The 20,960-nt window shown below is 39.7% G+C and overlaps 1 protein-coding gene and 1 long non-coding RNA gene across 2 annotated transcripts in view; one reads left to right on the top strand and one right to left on the bottom strand.

The window, feature by feature from the left end:
* Nucleotides 1-20,960, bottom strand: part of RORB (RAR related orphan receptor B) — a 145,285-nt gene that overhangs the window by 46,362 nt on the left and 77,963 nt on the right. The gene's annotated exons all lie outside the window — the stretch shown is intronic.
* LOC131478381 (uncharacterized) lies at nt 12,596-20,211 on the top strand. Its single transcript, XR_009244445.1, has 3 exons — nt 12,596-12,697; nt 13,450-13,556; nt 20,050-20,211. It is a non-coding gene; the product is annotated as an uncharacterized LOC131478381 (long non-coding RNA).

The raw sequence follows: 20,960 nt of genomic DNA, 5'->3' as shown, positions 1-20,960 counted from the left end.
AAACTAAGTCATTGAAAGTTTTCACGTGGTCTTATCTCAGAATTGGTTAAATAATGAATAAAGCAAAGCAAGGGGGTGGATAGCAGGTGGGCACAGTCACCATTTTGTTTGTTTGCAATGTGGTGTGATGTCTTAGAGATACCTGTATATCTGTGCCTCTGCAGACAGCACTGCAAAGATACACACATATATGATCAAGATCTATGATTATGTATAAGTTTATGCTTATCATAGATGCACAGTCATGATTAAGGTACATGCATAAATTTTATTTTGATTGGCATAAATTATGAACTTTCATAGGTGTTGTTTTTATACATGAATGAAACTGTATTCCCTACAACCAACAAATATGTTTTCTCAAACATTTAGCGTTTCTTGGTAATGAAAGCATTCAAAATATTTTATACGTAGTACATTGTGAATATTACACGTTCTATAGGTCTCCTAACCGCATGATAGAATAAACATTCCAGTCCTATGTTTAACCAAAGGAAATGAAATTGGCATATGAAAGGGTTCCCTGTGCCCCAGGTTTAGAACAACTCAATTCACAATAGCAAAGATTCACGGAATTAATCCAAATGTCCAGCAGTGGTGACTGGATGAACAAATATGGTATGTATACATGATGCAATGCTACCCAGGCAAAAAGACAATAAAATCCCTCCTGGTTTTCTCAATAAAATGGATGCAACTGAAGATGATTATGCTTAGTGAAATAAGCCAGTCCCCAGAAGAAAAACATTATATATCTTTTTCTGATTTGTGGTAACTAATATGAAGAATAAAAAAAAGTAATGTATATGAGTGACTGATATCTTGAGGCTTGATGATTTTTTTGTAGCTTTTGTCTAGTCTGAGGAGCAGTGGTCTTTCTACTTACTACTTGTTGAATTCTGTATTTAGTGGAGTGTTAAGCTTGTGTTTATAAAGCACGTTGAAAGAACGTCAGTGCAAAACTTAAAGGAAGAGTAAGAAAGGACGAAGGAAGAGGCATCAGATTGAGGGAGGGAGAATGGGAAGTATCATGTTCTTAAAAATCGCATATATGAAATACACGAGATCTGTTTCCTTTACATCCACAAATAAAAAACTAAAAAAGGGAAGTGCATCACTACCTTAATTTTATTTATGAATATGTATCTTAATTCACATATGGTAATCAAATATTTATAGGTACATTGTGATGTTTTAATACAGACATAGTTCTAATAAATCAGATCACAACTGTTGGCATATTTGCCATCTCAGACATTTAGCATTCCTATGTTTTGAGAACATCCAAAATCCCATGAACAATTTTGAAGTATTTCATTGATTGATTCAACTGTAGTTGCCCTACTGAGCCGTAGAACATGAGAAGCTATTCCTGCTGGCCAATCGTTTCTTTACAGACATGCCACCCACCTCCGCACACTTTCCAGGCTCTGGTAACTGCTATTCTCTTCTCTTCTCTTCTCTTCTCTTCTCTTCTCTTCTCTTCTCTTCTCTTCTCTTCTCTTCTCTTCTCTTCTCTTCTCTGTTTCTTGGAGATCAACTTCAGCTTCCACATCTAAGTGCGAGCAGTTGGTATTTGTCTTTATTTCACTTAGCATAGTGTTATCCAGTTTCGTCTACGCTGTTACAGACAACAGTTTTTCATATTTTTAAATGGCTGAGTAATATTCCGTTGTGTACATATACCATATTTTCCTGACCCATTCATCCATTGGTGAATGCCTAGATTGATTCCATATCTTGGTTCCTGTGAATAGTAGCTGCATTAAATGTGTGAGTACAGATGTCTTCAACATACTGATTTCATTCCTTTTGGATGTATATGCAGCAGTGGGATGACGGAACATATGGTAGTTCTATTTTTAGATTTTTGAGGAATCTCCATGCTGTTTCCCATCATTTCAATACTAGTCTGCATCCCCAGTAACAGTGTGTAAGAGTTTACTTTCTCTACACCCTCACCAACAGAAAATACATCACTCTTAAAAGCTCCCTTCAGGAATGGTGGTAGTAATGGGAATTTCAGGTGCTCTCCGTTGCAAAGAAAACATTTTACTATGCACACTCCTGTGGCTCTCAATTTCCAACTTTCTGGCTCCTCAGTCCCACCCAGGCCATTGTTGTATGGTGGGCATTTGAAGTCCATTGAGGACAGGGGCATTGCTCTATGGTTTGTTGGCTTGCTTTTTGCAGTGCTCAAAGCAGTTTTAAAACTCCCTAGAACAATGAGCCTAGTCATCTTGGCTTTCATTCTGACCAATGACTTGATATTCTTCCATTTAAAAAAAGACTTTAAGAAATACTGAATTTTCATACTTAGTGCTGCAAGAAGAACTCAGAAACTTGAGATTGCTGAAGTGGACATATTTTGCATAAGATTACCAGATGTTTCTGATCTGATAAGATAGGGCTTCTATCTGAAATTAAGCAAATCAAGCTACTAACAAAGAATTGTCTCTTTCAGGTTAACAGAATGCAGCGGAGGAAAAATCCAGGATAGCACAGGTCTGAAAATACATTCCTGAACCCTCGGTTTGCCTGTTAATTCTGTTTTGTATAATTTGGCTGTCATGCTAAAAGTGGACAAGGTAATTAAATAATTTATATCTGATGAAGCATATATAACCGAATTGAAAAGTAAAGTCACTAGAAAATGCCAAGAAAATGAAGTCTAGGTGGAAATCACTCAGTCCTGTTTCCCATTCATTTCATTGAGATTCCAAGCATCAGGTCAGAGTTTGGAAGCAAGCAGAACACTCCCTTTTCTGATTGCCAATGAGAGAGACTCAATCTCTTGGTTCGTGTTTAGACAAGAATCCAGTCAGGACTGCAGACAAAAAGACAAGAATATACTCTGAAAGGCAGTGATCAACATCTAATTTCAACATCTTTGTTGTTGAAAAAGGAACTGTTGTAACATGAAAGTGAACGCATATTGTTTTGTGAGTTATGTGGGTGGGTCACCACCTCATATTAGGAGGACATTCATGTAAGATCAGAATATTATCACCACAGGAAAATCCTAATCTAAGAGCAGCTGTAACTGGTCAAAGCATTTATATTCTTTTCTGGGTGGCCAAACACCAAATAGTGGCATTATTTGCCACATTTTTATGTTTGCAAGCATTTTTGTTTTGAAAGGTACCCTTAGTCATTAACATAGCAAATAAGTATATAAGCAAATTATGGTGCATAGTAAGAGTTCTCTCCCTTGCTATCCCTCTGTGTGTGTGGGGGGGTTGGGGGTGGGAGAGTGGGGAGAAGAGAGAAAGAGAGGAGAAAAGGAAGGAAAGGGAGAGAAAGAGAAAAATACCACAGTAACTTTCTAAAATAATTCAGACTTGAAGAACTTATTTTTTGGATTATCTGCAAGAGATCTGAATGCCTTTGACATAGATAATGCTACAATAGCTGAAGAGACTGCAAATTTCTGCCCTGAGAATCACATTATTGTATAATTTATATTCTGGCAAACTTGCAATTCAGCCTTCATTGCTTCAGCATTGAATTTTGAAATGAGAAGAAGTTATAGACTTGAAGAGACAATTTTAATTCTCATTTTACCTTTAGAGACAAGAATGATTCAGGAATTAGAGACAGGCTTTGAGTATCATTCATCTTTACAAATACATTCTCTCTCTCTCTTTTTTTTAAGGAGACATACAAAATTTTAAAGAAAGTATTTTCATCTGCACACATCCCCAGAACTTATTTCAGGGGTAAAATGATCATTTAGGAGGTCACTGCGGAAGCTCTGTCTTGTCATTTGCTTGTGCTAAACACCTTGTGGTCAGTGTGGGGCTGAGACAAAGGCCTAGCCACTTGACAAAATGTACAATGACTTGGTCAGTGTGGGGCTGAGACAAAGACCTAGCCACTTGACAAAATGTACAATGACTTGTAGCTCCCTCAAAGACTGAAATGCATATTCTGCTGAGTTTGCACACTTCCCCTAAAGAGATTACTGGCACCATTCTAAATGTTATAGGGCCTGAGCTATCTTAGTTTTGAGTTCATCAGATGCAGCCTGCTGCGTGGAATCCCCAACAGCTTTATTCGGGGTTGATATAGCTGGGGGAGCTTTATGAAAATGAAGACTGCTTCTTCTTATTCCTGGAGACACCATTCACAAAAAGAAGTGAGGATGGATACTGTAATTTACAAACTCCACGTAGCAAATGCCCCCGTTTGAGCTGCCTTTTCAAAACATTTCCATTGTCCGAAAGTCCATAATAACACTGGAATGGAAATGTTCATTGTTGTCTGTCTTATATATTTATTTATACTAATGGTATTTGATGCTACCAGGGGCATTAAAATGGCAGGAAATTATTTTTCCCTATTAAGGTTTTGAGCTACTTCTAAAGAGTAGATTTCTGTTTTGTACAGAAGATACAAGGATATTTCAGAAAGTTCATTAAAAATTGGAATTAAGAACACATTTATTCTGTCACAAGAACCTTGCTAAATGCATGTTTATTCTTTTCACAATGTGAACTTTCTGTGAGCTTTTGAAAGATCACCTGCATTAGAAGAGAGGGCGTCAGTGAAAGAAATTGCCAAAGATAGTGCGAAATATTCTGCTGTAACAAAACAATCAGTGGCAGCTTGAATTTATAATATCCCTTCTAATTCTAGTAAAATTTAAAAAGAAAAAAATATGATTCTGTCTGTAAAATGCAAAAAAATGCACCTGTCAATAGAGTTTACTTAAAAATGAGATGTGTGTGTATGTGTGTACACGCCTATAAACCTCTACATTTGAATACTGTTTTTGGTAATTTTATAACAGAAAGAAACCTTATGCTTGGTGTTCACTCCAAATCTGGAGAAAAAGAAACATTTGCATTATCTTGCAAAACTCTGCTAATTATGATTAAGTGCTAAGGAGGATTAAGGACATCGATGTTAATACGTGCAGTGTTATTAATTTCTAAACAACAATAGCAACAATATCCCAAGTCTGTCTGTTGTAGGAGTAAAGAGTTGTTTTAAGATTTCACTGATGTCAGATCTACAGTGTCCTGGTAATGGCACATTCTACAAATGAAACATTTCTACACACATGTAGTTTGAAACTGGTGCGTGATTTCAGAGAAACAGAATGTGTTGTTTTCTAAAAATGCAAGCACCAGGAAGTTTGCAGAAGCATGCAATTCTGACTTAATGCGATATTAGGAAAAGTTTTAGCTTGGTTTGTAACATTTTCAAACAACTCAAACGCTTACTTTGCTTGGTGCACACCATATCAATTTACCTTTGAATATTTCCACCTGCTACTCATTGCTCCGTAGTATTAGCTGAGAAATGGTAATTATTTTATCCTTAGATATCTTTAAAAGTAACACTCTTATGAAGTCACACAGTTTCAAGGGAAACATATATTGCTTGCCAATATGAAATTTAACAGAAGAGCTCAAACATAAGTCATCTCATTGATAAACATTCAAACAAGCAGATTTTAAAAACTAGATGTGTTACCTGTCAGATGCATCTGGTGTAATAATATATTGGAAATAATGCAGATTTTAAACAAAAGTATAATGATCAGAATGATAGTGATAAAAATGAGTAAAATCAAAGCTATGAAATTGTGACAAAGATGTTCAAACAGCTAAGCTAATGTTAGTGTAATGTGGTAGATGACTACCTGAATTTAATCTCAGAATTTATGCATTTGGTCATTCGCAGTTGCATATGGCAATATTTACATTTAATGATCTCTCCAGTGTGAGAGCATGATGTGCTTTTGTTCCCACATCTAGCCATCAGTTTGTTTTGCTGAGGGCTCGCCAATGCTTGCATTCTTGCCTGGAGACTGGCTCGTACCACTACACATCAGAAGAGACAACAAAAGGCAAAACTCACCAGAGGCGTCAGCTTTAGGTTTGAGCTGGTTCTCACACATCTTACCGTAGCAATTAAAAGTCTAAGTGAAAAAATACTAGACTTTTTCACTTGAGGTCTCTGACCAGACTGTCCCTATGTTATCCAGAACTACAATCCCAGCAGACTGCATTAATAAGATTAAATGAGAGAGGGGTTAGCTGCATCAACTGTTCCCTCTCGTTAAGTGAGGGCGAAGGGCTGCTCAGGCGAGGAAGGCAGACGGGAGACAAGTGTTCCTGTCAGTCTGACATAGCTGAACCTGGTGGTGCTGCTCAGTCCTGGATGCCATTGGAATAACCTGGAAAACTTAAAAATATTGATGTTGGGGTTTCCCGCAATTTAAAAAAAATGACTAATTTTGGAGGCAGATGGAGTGAGCTCCCATTTGCTGGTTCACATGCCTCCAATGGGTGAGGTTAGGCTGGGCTGAAGCTGAGGCTGGGAGCGTATTAACCAACTCAGGTTGTCTGCACTAGCGCAAAGAACAAAGCAGCAGCTGGAGCCATGAGTTAAACTCTCCTTCTCTGATTTGGGACATGGGCACCCTAATCCATGGCCAAAAGCCCATCTACAGTTTCCTCTCTTCGTTGGTTTGTTTGTTGTGTGACTGAAGCATCTGGGGTCTTAAGCACTTTTAGCATTGTAGCACAGGTACGGGCATGCCCTATGGGTGTTGGTTGTAGTCCTGGCTGCTTCACTTCTGATATGGTCCCTGCTAATGGCTTGAGCAAAGCAGTGAAGGATGGCCCAGGTGCTTGGGCCCTGGAGGAAGGTCCTGGCTTTGGGCTTGCGGTTGGTCATCTGGAGACTGAACCAGTGGACATTCTCTTTCCCTGTGTCTAACTCTTTCAAATAAAAAAAAAAATCTTGAAAGAAATTAAAGTTGAAAGAAATTAAAAATTTCAAGGTTATTCTAATAAGCAGCTGGGATTGAAAAGCCCTAGAATATTCTTAAGAATCCCTGAAGAGGTATGCGATGGATTCCTGACCACCACCAAGCACTGAGTCATGGTTTGAGGAGTGTTCTGGAGGGCCATAGTATTTGCTGTGGTTAGGTGAATTTGGGGAAAAAAAAATCTTGATAAAAGAACATTGAATGTTAGTTGGCATGTCTGGTTGTGAGTTCCTGGATAAGTTACCAAATATGTTGTGTCCTTTAGAATTCAGATCTCTGAAACAGGTTTGTAATGCCTGCGCATCAAATCATAAAAGGAAGAATGTGAAAAAGCTTAACACAACATCCTGAATATAGTGGATAATTATACAAGAAATACAGTTGAGTGTGAATCTGACCATCTTTGTTTATTTCAGGGATATGTATTCTCATTAATTCAGTGCTTAGGAATGAAGATGATTTTACTAAGCCACTGAGAAATAAACATGATGAAAGCTAAAGCCCACTTTGTACTAACATTTATGAATTTAATTCTGTTAATTTCTCTTATTTTCCATTGATAATTTGTAACACTAGCAATAATAATATTATTAAAAGATTTGGAGGTAACCAAGAAAACATGGCTTGGGATGAAATTTACAGGCACTCTCCTTGGAGGGCTGCAAGCAGGAGAAGAAACTAATGTTTCCTCACACTTCCTGAGACTTAAAAAAATACAGCTCATGCCCTGCCCAACCTGGAAGTGGGTACAAGAGAGCACTCAGTGTCAACACAGACTTGGGCGTCACACACAGAGCATGCTTGTCCTGGGACACAGGGCAGGACTGGAGGTGGGAAGTCGTGTACAAACCTATGTTCAGGAAAGAGAGACAAACTGGCTGGTAGTTCCATGCAGTTAGAGTTTGATCACATCATTGTGCCAAAATCTTTTCAAGGTTTACAAGAAAAGCACTAGCTCCTCTTTTGTTGCCTGATTTTAAACCTCATGACCAGCTCTGTCATTAGCCATTCTAATACAATCTTGGGCCATATTGATTCATTCTTAGCTTTCCCCAAGTTCTCTCTTCCCTGCCTTTTTTAATGTCACTTCTCTCTCTTCCTACTCCACAGTGATCCAATTACACCCATCCAACATATTTTTGCAGACCCAACTCAAGTTAGTACCACCACAAGCATCCCCTGGCTGCCTACCCACTATGATTGTGGTTATTCTAGATTCTGTGTCTCCACTACTCATTCGGCTTTGGTGTTCTTCATTAATCCTGCTTATATGCTTACCTTCACCTTGAGTATAAGCTGCTTAGGGATAAAGTCCCTTCTTTGTGTGTCTCCCAGTGTCTAGCATAAGGATTCACGAAAATGTATGAATCAGTAGACACTCAGAGAGTGTACATTTGCTGATTGCCCATTAGGGGACAATATACAACTCCTGCTGCCTCGTGCCACAGTTTCCCCTCCTTCAAACTTTGAAAGCTGATCTTCCGGTGTGTTTTCTTCTGTCTCGTGGAAGAGAGGGGTGGATTAAGAAGATACATGCTTGCCTCTTTTGGTTTTTATTTAGTTATAAACTATTGTACATGTAGGAACAAGGGATTTGGGAGAGAACTTCTCTTGATTTCTTGTTTTTGCTTAATACTGTATGTTTCCTTCATCCCCTTTGGTTTAGATCGCTCCCCTCTTCCCATTGGTAGCTTTTGTTTTTGTCTCTCTGAGTAGGAGTATTATCATCAGAGGGGGTCTCTCCCATGATGACTCTGTCTTCATCCCATCCCACTGTAGGCAACAGCTCTTTCTGCACCAGCACTGCACTTAGGACTGGCCCTGCAATCACAAGACATTGAACCAGTGGAAAAGAAAAATTCTACAACTAGTGTTCACTCTCCAGATTCAGAAAGAGATATGAATCTCCTTAAACAAAACAAATGCCTTTTTTTAAAAAAGAAATTGTTTGATTTTATAGCAAAGTCTTGCATTTTAGCACAGGCTTTCCAGGATGCGTTCCCAGAAGAGCACAGACTCCCGCGTCACTGGGGATTTGTTAGAAATGCAGATTCCTGGAACCTCATTCCAGATCCACTCAATCAGGAAGCCTGGGGCTGGAGCCCAGGGAACTGTGCTGTCACAAGCTCTCGCTATGGCTCAGATGGTTGCTTAACACTTCCCAACTACCACTTTATAACCTGGGTTTTTCGTTTGAAGCAACCAGATTTAATGCAATTCTATGTCACAGTAGCTGTGTGGTCTGGGTACGGTCCTTCATGTTCCAGTATTGCAGTTTTATCACCTATGAAATGATTATATGAGGAGCTGAATGTTTGTGTTCCCTCCTACTCTTCATATGCTCACATCTTGAACCCTCAGACAATGTTGTTAGGATGTGAGGTCTTTGGAGACAAGTAGATGGTAAAGGGACAGCTTTCATGAATGGGAGTAGTGTCTTTAAAAAGAGCCCCAGAGGGTCAGCCGTGTTCTTTCTACCAAGTGAGGACTCAGTGAGAAGGCGCCAACAGGGAATCAGAGCATGGCCAAGACTGGAGCCTGAATCCTACAATTCCCAGGTGAATTTCTGCTGTTTATACGTTACTCTGTCTGTGGATCTTTGTTGTAATAACGCAGATGGACTGACCCAGGTTGCACTAACTCATACCTGAGGGAGTTGTTGACTCAAAGGGAGATAGTTCCTGCAGAGCATTCGGTGCAGTCCTGGACGTGTCTTAAGTATTCAGTAACAGTAAGTCGTTGCTACCGCGTTATTTCAGTGGGGAGGAATAAGTGCTCTATGCCTTTAATATCTCTTCTATTTTTCTCTGCATATGTTTCAAAACATGGCTCCATATTAAATCACTTGGGGATATTCTGGAAAAGAATCTGATTCTCAAGAGAGTTGTGCGAGACCAACTTAAGAAGAAATTTGATGAGTGAGGGCAGGCATTTTTACCTTAGAGAAGACTTAATTCTGACATGATATACTACATTGTTGGAATGAATTGTGGTCGGTGTTGCCATGAGAAAGAGTTGTGAGACTAAACGCAGATTAAGAATTAATGACCAGTGAGGTGAGAGATTATATTTGTTATTTCCATTCTTTGTAGAGAACTCCAGAAAAAAATGCTAAAAGGCAAGTTCCAGAGAAGTGTTTCTCATTCTTTCCATTTTTGATGTTTTAAACTGGAGATTTTTTAAAGTTTTTTAAGAAAACTTATTTATTTATTTATTTATTTGAAAGGCAGAGTGGCAGACGGAGAGAGAGAGAGAGAGAGAGAGAGAGAGAGAGAGAGAAACTTCCACCCACTGGTTCCCTCCCTAAATATGTGCAAGAGCCAGGATTGAAGCCAAGAGCCAGGAAATCCAACCTGGTCTCCAACAGTGCTCATCAGTTTTCTTTCTAATAGAGATCTAAGCATCAGGGAACGGCTTAAACTCAATAATTTCTTTCATTTATTTTTAAAGATATGTATTTTTGCATTGTACAGATATGCAGAGAGGAGGAGAGACAGAGAGAAAGATCTTCTGTCCGATGATTCACTCCATAAGTGGCCTCAATGGCTGGAGCTGAGCCAATCCGAAGTCAGGAACCCAGAGCCTCCTCTGGGTATTGCACATGGGTGTAGGGTCCCAAAGCTTTGGGGCATTCTCAACTGCTTTCCCAGGGAGCTGGATGGGAAGTGGGGCCACCGGGGATTTAAACCAGTGCCCATATGGGATCCCTGCGAGTGTGAGGTGAGCTCTTTAGCTGCTAGGCTATCACTCCGGGCCCAACTGAATAACTTCTTAAATGTTGACAATATTCGTTCAGTAAATACAAGTGCTTGTTTGTGGAACACATATCCAATGGCAGAGTTACCTTTTCTCATGGCACTTCCATCCAATAAACTTACTGTGTAGGGAGATAAGCACAAAAGGATTAAAGTTATTTTTAAGTGCTCGAAAAGTGTGATCAAGATATACAAAAACCTTAGCAAATTTTTAGAGACAAATGCCATATTAGAGATAGGAAAAGGACTTTTCCTACCATATCTGGACAATTTTTTTTCTTAAACTAAATTGAAAATTGCCAACTAGAAATAATTGTTATTTAACATCACTGCAGTTACTGACAAGTAATAATTGGATGATGGAGAGGAATAAATGTTGAATTATCGTCTTGGTTGAAGGTAAGGAACAACATCCCAGAGGCTAGAGCGACTTTTAGATGAGTGGGGCCTGACCGCTGCAGAAACATTTCAATAAATAAAGGATAACACATAAGTTTGACTCCGTAACAATAGCGTGCATGGAGTAAATAATCTAGTCTGCCTGTGCCCTTGTGGCCCATGTGGGTCCATGGATAGTTAGTGCCTAGGATCTAAAAACTGGCTTTTGTTTGCTGAAGGAGCAACGCCTTAGGTACGTTTCAGAAAAGTGCTTATTCTGTTTTTCTGGAGAGAGGCGGAATGGTCTTGCTGAAGGCTTATATTGCTTAGGGTATGAAAAAGACAAAAATTGTCAAGATATCTTAAAATAGACAGGATTCAAGCAAAAAAAAAGAATCAACAGGAGAATCAAGACAGAGCTTCTCAGTGCTAGAGATGACCTGCTTTACTCGATGTCAGCTCACAAACAACAGTAGGACATTTTTGAAGGATTTATTTCAGTGTGAACTACAGGGATCGGACAACAGCAAAGTCGCATTTTGTGTCTAAGCTCCCTTTCCGTGTACAGAGAGCCCTACCAGCATTTTTGGCTCCATTTTTCATGCAAAGCAACTCACATCTTTCTACTCTTTCATGTTGGCAAAATGATTAATGCAATGATTCGCTCTCTCTCTCTCTCTCTCTCTCTATATATATATATATATATATAAAAGTCTTAAATCAATGTTAGTTATTTCTCTTGATAATATAATGATAAATATAATAAAAATGATTAAAAATTATCTATCAACTATCGCTGCACATTCAAGCAAGGCAAACTCTATGTAGTCCTTCTGCCCTTAACGTTCGAATGGACTTTCAACTCCCGTGTATTCACATATGTAAAATGGCAACTTGGCAATGTGATACATTGGCCTGAATTTTCAGCAATGAATTAGAGCCAATCATAAACTATCTAATAACAGGTCAATTTTAGCTTGTGAAAATCAACACTGTAACTCCTAGGAATTTGCTCAGTAACTCAGTACTAGGGAATTGGTCCTTATCCTAAGGTAAAAATGAAACTTGTTGGACTTACCATCTGCCTACAAGGGTCGTGAAAAAAAGGACTTGTGTTACTTAAATAGAGACTGGATTGGAGTGATTCATGATGATCCTAGTGCATTGAGAATCAAAGTTTGGGAGATGCTGTCTTGAATAATGGGTTTTGGGGCCATACTGGGGTTCTGTTGAGGCCATGAAAAAGGTGCAGTTTGGTTGAGAAAATCAACTTGTCTATATCTAGGTTTCCCTGCTTATCAAGTGGATGTGGTAATTCCTACCCACACAGGGTTGCTGAATGCATAAAGCAAATGTCAGTTGTAGGGTGGGCGATGGGCCCATGCCTGGCACATGGAAAGGAAGCAGCCTGTTGTGGCCATTACCAAGCACAAAAAACTGCTGAGACAAACGCCATGCATCAGACAGGAGCCACAACATGCTGGGGACCTGTGTGTCCCTCATCCCTGAAGGCTGAGTCCTCCCAGGAAGCTTTCCTGGGATGTCTAGGTACGGGGATTGGATATCAGAAATTATTATTATTTTTTTTTTACTTGGCAGGTGATGTATCATATAGCCCGTCTCCTAAAACTATTCATTCCTTCTCTAGGAGGGACTCATACTAGTTCTTACTCCTGGTAAATCCAAGACAAGGAAAATAGCGCCCAAGGATTGATTCAGCAATAAATTGTTATCAGATGCATACTAATGGCTCCAGCCCATATTCACTTACACTCAGTAGGTTCCTGGCTAACTAAGTAGCCTGCTATTTTGGGAGAACATTATAAATATCAGTCTTCTAATTATACCAGTAGTAATAGTTATCATAAATAATAATATAAGCATTGTGGTTTTTTTTTATTGTGACAATTTCTACCGCTTATAAATGAAACCAATATATAGTGATGAATTTCTTCATGGAACAGAAGGAAAGGCACTAAACAATCAGATGGGGAGGGGCGGTGGGAATTGCCAAATGACAGCAGGAGTTCTTTGGGGTGAAAGAAAAGATGGCTACGTTGTTTCAGGGATTGTGAATTTTGTCCCTCCAGTTCCATGTGTGGCTCAATCAAGAGAAATTAGCACTCGCGAGTAAGGTCAGCTGCACAGGACAGGCGTGTCACCATCGCGGTGTTTCCTGCGAACATTACTGTGTCACAATAAAACAGTGCTGCAAGCCTGTCTCACGCAGCAGCCCTGTGGTCCTGCCTTTCCCTCTGCCAAAATCTCCATCTGTGCTGTCTTCATTTAAAATGATGTGCAGAGCCGAAAGGTATCATGCACACATCTCTCTAATAGCTTCTTTGGGAAAACAGTACAAAATTCATTTATTTTGGCATCTCTGTGAAAATGATGATTTACTGCTTACATGTCAGGCCCAGAAAACCAACAAAGAGTGAAAATGATACATTTTATGCTTCATGATGAATTTTTGTTATTTCAAGAGAAGAGTGATGGGGAGAGAGGGAGAGAGAGAGAGAGAGAGAGAGAGAGAGAGAGAGAGAGAGAGAGAGTGTTTCCAGTTGCTGGTTCACTCCTGAAGTGCACACAGTGAGCAGGACTGGCTTGGATAGAAGCCATGAGGCAGTAACTCAGGCCAGGTGAGGGATGGTAGTCCAAGTACTTGAGGCATTATTACCTGCTGTTTCTATATTGGCAGGAAGCTGGAGTTGGGAGTTGGAACCTGGACTTGAATCCATTCACTCAGATATGGGACACAGATATTTTAACCAATGTCTTACTACTAGTAATTTTGGTGTTGGAAGAAAAACACACAAAGGTTTAGCAAAAAGACCACTGTAGAAGACCATCATGACATTTTGCCCAGGGAGGCCACCGGTGAAGGTCACTCTACACGGTTTGTGAGGTTGGCTCCAAGTGAAGCAAGGCAGGTATTGGTGATGGAGGGCCAGCACGGGGCTAGACGTGAAATGTAACATTTAAAAATGTTTTATAGGTGTTAAAATGGTGTGAATTACAGAATCAGTATTTTTTTATGATACTATTGGTTCTCTAGGATTTGATGACCTTCAGGGACAGTGGAGGGAAGGGCACAGTAGATAGCTCACATCACGTCTGTGTGCCTGCTTCAGTTTCTTAGCCTATGTCATTTGTACAGGTTTATGTAGAGGGCCCTGCGCGGTAGCCTAGTGGCTAAAGTCCTCACCTAGTATGCACTAGGATCCCATATGAGTGTTGGTTCTAATCCCAGTGGTCCCACTTCCCATCCAGCTTCCTGCTTGTGGCCGGGAAAGCAGTCGAAGATGGCTCAAAGCCTTGGGACCCTGCGCCCGCGGGGAGACCCAGAAGAGGCTCCTGGTTTTGGATTCACGCAGTTCTATTCATTGGGGTTGCTTGGGGAGTGAATCAACGGACAGAAGATCTTCCTCTCTGTCTCTCCTCTTCTCTGCATATTTGACTTTCCAATTTAAAAAAAAAACTTATGTGTTTATTTTGCTGCAAGAGAATTTTGAAATCTATGAATAATTGCTTTATGATACACATGTTCCATGAATCTGTTGGAGGTTCCTTGTACACAAGAAACAGGAGTGCGTTGTCGTTCTGACGGGGTGTGCTTTGAAGCCTGGTTGGAAAAGCACATGTGGGCCTGACATGCAGTCCTCTGCGACTGAAGCAGAGTCAATCATTGTCTCTCTGTCGAACTGCAGATGGAGAGCGGGTTGTCATGCTCTCCAGAGGGGAATGACTGGCAGATTTGGCCAGTGCTTGGCAGAAAAATAGGGAAGACAAAAAAAATTATCTCCCAGCAGGTTGTCTCATAGGAATCACAAATTTTTAGAGCTGTAAGGGATCTTAGAAATCACTCATCTACTACTCTTACTTTCTAACCCCCAAGGGCCCCATTGACTGGTGGGAAATTTATTGGCCAAAAGAGAAGAAGGTTAAAGTTTAGAAGCGCATGGTCCAACAGAAATAGAATGCAAGCCACAAAGGTAACTGCAATTTTTCTGTAGTGACATTCACATTAAAAACAACAAGTAGTAGGTGAAAATAATTTCAATAATATTTTTTTATTTAGGCTAAAATATGTCAAATGTTATCATTTCAGCATGGAATTGGCATAAATTGTTGATGAAATATTTTGTCTTTTTATTTTTCAAATTTCCCATTTGCCTTTTACACTTGGACCGCACCTCAGTTTTATTTTACTATGAACTTTTTTCAGTTTGTGCCAATACTAAATTTTCAATGGTTCAAGTAAAATATAGTCCTGTCAAAATGATAAATGTTTCTTTAAATATTTGTTTATTTTTACATTTATTTTATTATGGGAAGCAGGGTTGCTGGGATCAGAACCGGCGCCCACACGGGATCCCAGAGCATACAATGCAAGGACTTTAGCCACTAGGCTACCGCACTGGGCCCCTGATAAATGCTTGTTGATGAAATGATGTTTTATAGTGCTGTAGATCATTACATTTAAATTATAATTTATTAAAATTCAGTACTGTGAAAATTCCGTTTCTTTGTGAAACATAGCTCCTTTTTAGTGCCTCTGAGTCACATGTGGCCGGTGGCTGCTTCTAGACAGACTCCTTGTCAATTATAGAATCATAATTTTGTGCTTGTACTTGCAGCCCTATACTTAACCTGGTGCTTGCTACACAGAAGGTCTTCAAAGAAAAAAAATGGACTGTTTTGAGACTGTAGCACCAATCGCTGGTTATACTTCTCTTATTTTCTATGGAACAGTGATTCTCAAAATGTGGTTCCCTGGTTGGAAGTATCGGTCTCCCTTGGGAACTTATTAGAGATGTAAATCCCTGGGATCCCAGCATTCTGTGTGCTCAAGATCCAGAACCACCTCGGTGGATCCGAGGGGTGAGGAAACGCCAAGGGAGCCGGAACTCCAGATTCCAGCAGGAATTCCAAGAGGACATCCTAACTCCATGGAAGTACTCTGATCTGCCTTGTGGTCGTATGACTACTGGGCATTTGGAATGGGTCTAGTGCAAAAGAGGAATTTCAGTTACATGAAATTTCAATCAGTTTATATATAAATTTAGTTAGCCACACACGGCTTATGACTGTCTAATGAACGTCGTTTTACAAACAAGCATGGAGTTCAGTAAGTGTATGAGAGATCCATGATGTAAACGTTGAGGGAGTTCAGGGTTAACTCTGGGGCAGAATCGGTTAGGCAATCACCCTGACTTCTGTAGAGCTACTCTCCTGGAACGGAAGGGAGATGGATTCACAGAACCAGTGTGTGCTTGAAACTCAGGATTAGGGCAATCAAAACAACCTGTAGCCCATTGTCCGATTAAGACCTACGGACTTAGTTTTTCAGGTCAGAAGTAGAACCTCCAGGCCAGATAAGGAGGCCACAACGTACAATAATCACATTTTGTAATTAATGATTGCACAAGCTGTGCTCTTCCTCTGGACGCGGGAGTTTTCAGAACTGGAGATCTATTAATTTTTTTTTTGTGTGTGTGTGGTACAGGTTATTTGGCTGTGCTTATAGAGACCTTTCTTTCTACTTGTTAATTTTTTTTCTAAAAAATGCTTTCTGGAGCTGACAAATGTCTCTGCCTTTGTCCCAAGCCCTTTTCCCCTCCACTATTTTCGGGCAATTACTATGATTTACTGTATTTCCAAAGTACAGGTGTTTTCCATAATGGCACAGGGAAAAAGCAAACGACTGGGCTTCAAGGGATGAGATGGAAAGCCCTCAGTTGCACAGCTCTTATTACCTAAAATGAGAGTGAATAAGAACAAAAAGTGACTTGCGTTTTTTGTTCAGGTCATCACATCTTACTTAAACCAATTCAAACCCTGAGTCTCCCTGGACATGAATCATACTTGATCAAGAGACTGAAGTGGGTGCTCTGGAGATGGGACATGATTCCTGATAAAACATAACTGGGTAAGCAGAGGGACTTTGGTGCAGCACATCACAAAATTCGATGTTATAGAGGTGCTCCAAAAAGGGGAAGTGTGAACTCAGAAGAAGTGTAGGTCCCTAAGGTAACCCCCTAACGGAAACTTCCCCTTCCTACAGAGGAAACAGAGTTTGCAATTAGCTGTGAGGTTTAGATGATAACCAAGCTGTTTCTATTTGCAAGTGAAACTTAATAAGGAGCTTTCTATGAGGGTGCCACATAAACTGGAGAACTGGTAAAATAATCCTGTCTTTGACAAAATGAAAATGATAAAAGCCAGTGTTTTCAATATGTTCACCTGAAATCCTTCTGAACAGTGTTCTGTATTTACTTCATTGATATAATACTTTGATTGGGAGACAGTAAAGCCTGATGGGAAAATAATGGTCTCTTAAATACCTGCGAATGAAAAGCAAATTAAGTTAGCGCAGTATAAGAGGAAAGTAATTACATCATGTCCATCCCGTTTTAGGCCACTTAGCTTTAGGCGGCATACAAAGAAGGAGCATATTTAGGAGAGGGAGAAAAAAAATGACTCGAGTTGATTGCACGTTGTTTGCATTTGGGGGCAGTGAGCTTCAAGGAACGTTTCTCCAATGAGGGCAAAGCTTGTATCAAATATCTTAACTTCCTGCTGCCTATCTTAATGTGTGCCAACCTGTGACAGGGTGATTGTCGCTCTGAACTAAGGAAAGGAAGTCACAGAGCACATTAGGTGCTGGGGAAGTGGCTCTACTGGTGGAAGATACCCACTCTTTGTGCCCAAGGATGAGTTGTCTTCTAAGGGCCTGGTATTTTCCTCCACCAAAACGGTACATTTTCAGGCCCTGGATGTTGGAAATTACCAGTTGTAATGTTAGGGACGCCTCACGCAAGTTTAAAGTGTAGGATATTCTGAAATGGGGAAAGTGGGAGGAAGTTGACAGGATAATTGACAGTAGAGAGATCAATGAATAAAATTTCTTCCTTTCTCTTCCTCCTTCCTCCCTCCCTCTCTCCTTTCTTCCTCCTTTCCTTCCTTCTGTTCCTTTCCTCCCAACCTGGCTCTCTCTTTCTTCCCTCCAAAATGCAAATATTGGGATCCTACATGTAAGTATGTGTATGCTTGTCACAAAAATTTTATAGCATTCAGAGATGTGAGGCTGTAAATAACAATATTTCCTAGAGTTTAGAGTGTTTTATGATATTTCCCAGTGTACATCTCCATCTTTTTCTGTCTGTTTCATGTGTGTGATAATAATAAAAAACATACATGTTTGTGTTAAACATAGTATAACAGCATGTATGCTATATTTACATTATATATGTGATTTTCATTGTACTTTCTATTCAAATATGTTCACTTTTGAATATTCTTTAAGAAACAGGCAAGTAATAAAAAAATGAAAGTCTACCATTTGCAAAAGTCTCAACTAGAGATTATTATGATCAGTGAAATAAACCAATCCCCAAAGAACAAATATCATATGTTCTCACTGACATAAGACAACCTGCATGCAAAATACAAGATGAACAGATAATATAGGTAAACATGTATATACATATATTTTCATGAAAGAACTGTACAATGGAGACTAACATACCAGGAAGTGAAGACATGTGGCAGTAGGCATCTACCCCCAAATAAAGGAGGACTCCCAATGAAACTGTTAAATACACCTTGATGATACGCTGCTAGACCTACAATGTCTACAGCTGTCTACACCTACAGTGCCGTGACACACTAAATAGCACAATGTTGTCCTTCTGCTGAAGGACTTGAGATTGAAATGATATGGGGGATAACAGCGGGGGGAGAATCGGGAGGTGAGGGGAGAATCCCTGTGCCTCTGGAACCCTATCATGAAAAATAATAGCAATAATAATGAAATTATGTATCAAAAAAACCCACCCAGACAAATAAGGAATGTGATTCTTCTGTCTGCTGCATCCTAGCTTGACCAAATGAAACCCCCGAATGAAGGGTATGTTCACAATCCTGAGACAGACACGCCCTGGGAAAATGCTCTGATGTGTTCATAAACGCACAATTCGTGCATATACCCCCAAGTCATTCAGGAAAGAGGCAACTAGATCAATCAATACCCATCAGTGTGAGTGTTCCTTATTCTGGCTTATTTACATAGATTTTACCCTTTTAAAATCTCACCAAAGTTTCAGCTACCTAGAATTTCATGGTTTGAACCTTCCCAAATTTTCTGAAAGCATCGTGGTTCTATTTCAAGCACCAGGATTTTTCTACTATAAACTTCTTGCATGGAGAGCTTTCTAAAACACATTACATAATGTCTATTTCTTCTGGAATATGGTATTCTGAACAGGAGTTATATAATGTCTGAACAGGAGTTAGCTTTTTGTGAAGACTCAGTTCTCTCCTGAGGCTCTGTTGCTCTGATGTAATATACCACGACCCGCGTCTTGAGATCTAAACAAAAATGACTCCAGGTGGCTGTGCTTCTGGGACTCTGTCCTCTGCTGGTGGAATCTCATTTTCTGAAAAGCTACTGTTCTTCGGGATGCATTTTCCTGAGGAAAAAGCATTTATTGTCCTATTTCTTACTCTCCATCAACTCTAATTCACTCCTTCTTAGGGAGCACTTGGAAATCAGGTAGCCATGCTTGCTGATACTTGTGCAAAGTCAAGTAACATAGATACACAGATAAGCTCAGCACAGACTCATGAAGAGTGATGAGTCCTGTAATTAACTTTGTCCTTGTCTGTGCTAGTACTGCTCCCATCTCCCTGTCTATTGTCCGTTGGCCATTCTTCATCCTTCTCTTTCTATCAGATTAAGTCGTGTTGTGGTGGCTGTCACATGAAATCATATTGGTTGAATTGATTCAACTGAAATTTCTGGTGTGCCTCGGAGGAATGGCATTGCCAGATGATGGTAAATGAACAAAGGGTTGCATTTGAAGACAGCTTGGACAGAAAACTCCAGTGACTCTCATCAGCCCCAAAAATACATAAAAATCTTTCTAAGGGTTGGAAACACTGTCTACAGACGCCCCCTCCCCCGATGGCACTGCCATTTTCTGTCTCTTTGCTGCTGAATCATGGTTTGTGGAACGTTCTTGACAGGGACATCTTCTGTATGCCATAGATGCCTGAAAACTTGATTTTACCACAATGTGTAGCAAGGTTTTCTCTGTATCATTTGCTGTTTGCTCCCCCTAAATTCTACAGCAACGTCACGGGACACTTCAAAGACACCTGGTGGCTAGTGGCATTGGGAAATCTCACATAGGGATGCTTTTCAAACCTTAATGTTCACTCAAGTCACTGTTCAAAAAGACCATTCTGATACATTCTGTACAGGAGCGGGCCTGAGAGTGGGCATTTGTGATATTCCAGATACTAAACTTTCTGTAGAGAAAACATGTCCTGTCATTCCTTAAGTGTTTTGCTCCCACTCTTTACTTTATCTGCAAATGTGTGAATGCTGGATGCAGAAGACTGATAGGTTCAAAGAAATTAGATGTGGTTGTCTACAGTTTCTGAATGATTAAATCTGGGTTGTTATGGATACTAATCCGTATTCTGTTTTGATCACCTCCTTCAAACATATATCATCAATTATATCTCACACTACACACAATCCCACTTCCCTCTTCCCTCCGCTCGCGTCTCAGTAACATTTTTTAGTATTACAGATGATGAAAAACAACTGTGATTAAACATGGGAGTCAAGGTTTTTTTTCTACTTCTCCTACATTAATAATTGAAATGTATTTAATCTGTCCAGAAGTGTATACCATTTGATGTGAATACATTTAGCTTTCAACTGTCAGTAAATCTAGGTAAATTCACCTTAGGGGGAAAATGTGTTATGTGAAAAACAATTTCAAATTTCATGAAAGCAACTACTTATTATCTTAATCGCACCACACTAAAGGCAGTAACATGAATAATGGACGAGTCACCCGGACATTGCGATCTATGCCTACTTCGCATCAGCTATCCATGGTAGATTAGAATGTTTATGACTTTATTTTACTTCCCTTATTTGCCATAAATCTGGGAATGTTCTTCCTTTTGTAGCTAGAATGTGTGTAACTTTTGTTTGTTCCTAAAATATTTTTTAAAGCTGGGGAGCT

This window comes from Ochotona princeps, chromosome 31, assembly GCF_030435755.1.
Source record: "Ochotona princeps isolate mOchPri1 chromosome 31, mOchPri1.hap1, whole genome shotgun sequence".
NCBI classification, from domain to species: domain Eukaryota; kingdom Metazoa; phylum Chordata; class Mammalia; order Lagomorpha; family Ochotonidae; genus Ochotona; species Ochotona princeps.
This window is presented reverse-complemented; position numbering and strand designations above follow the sequence as displayed.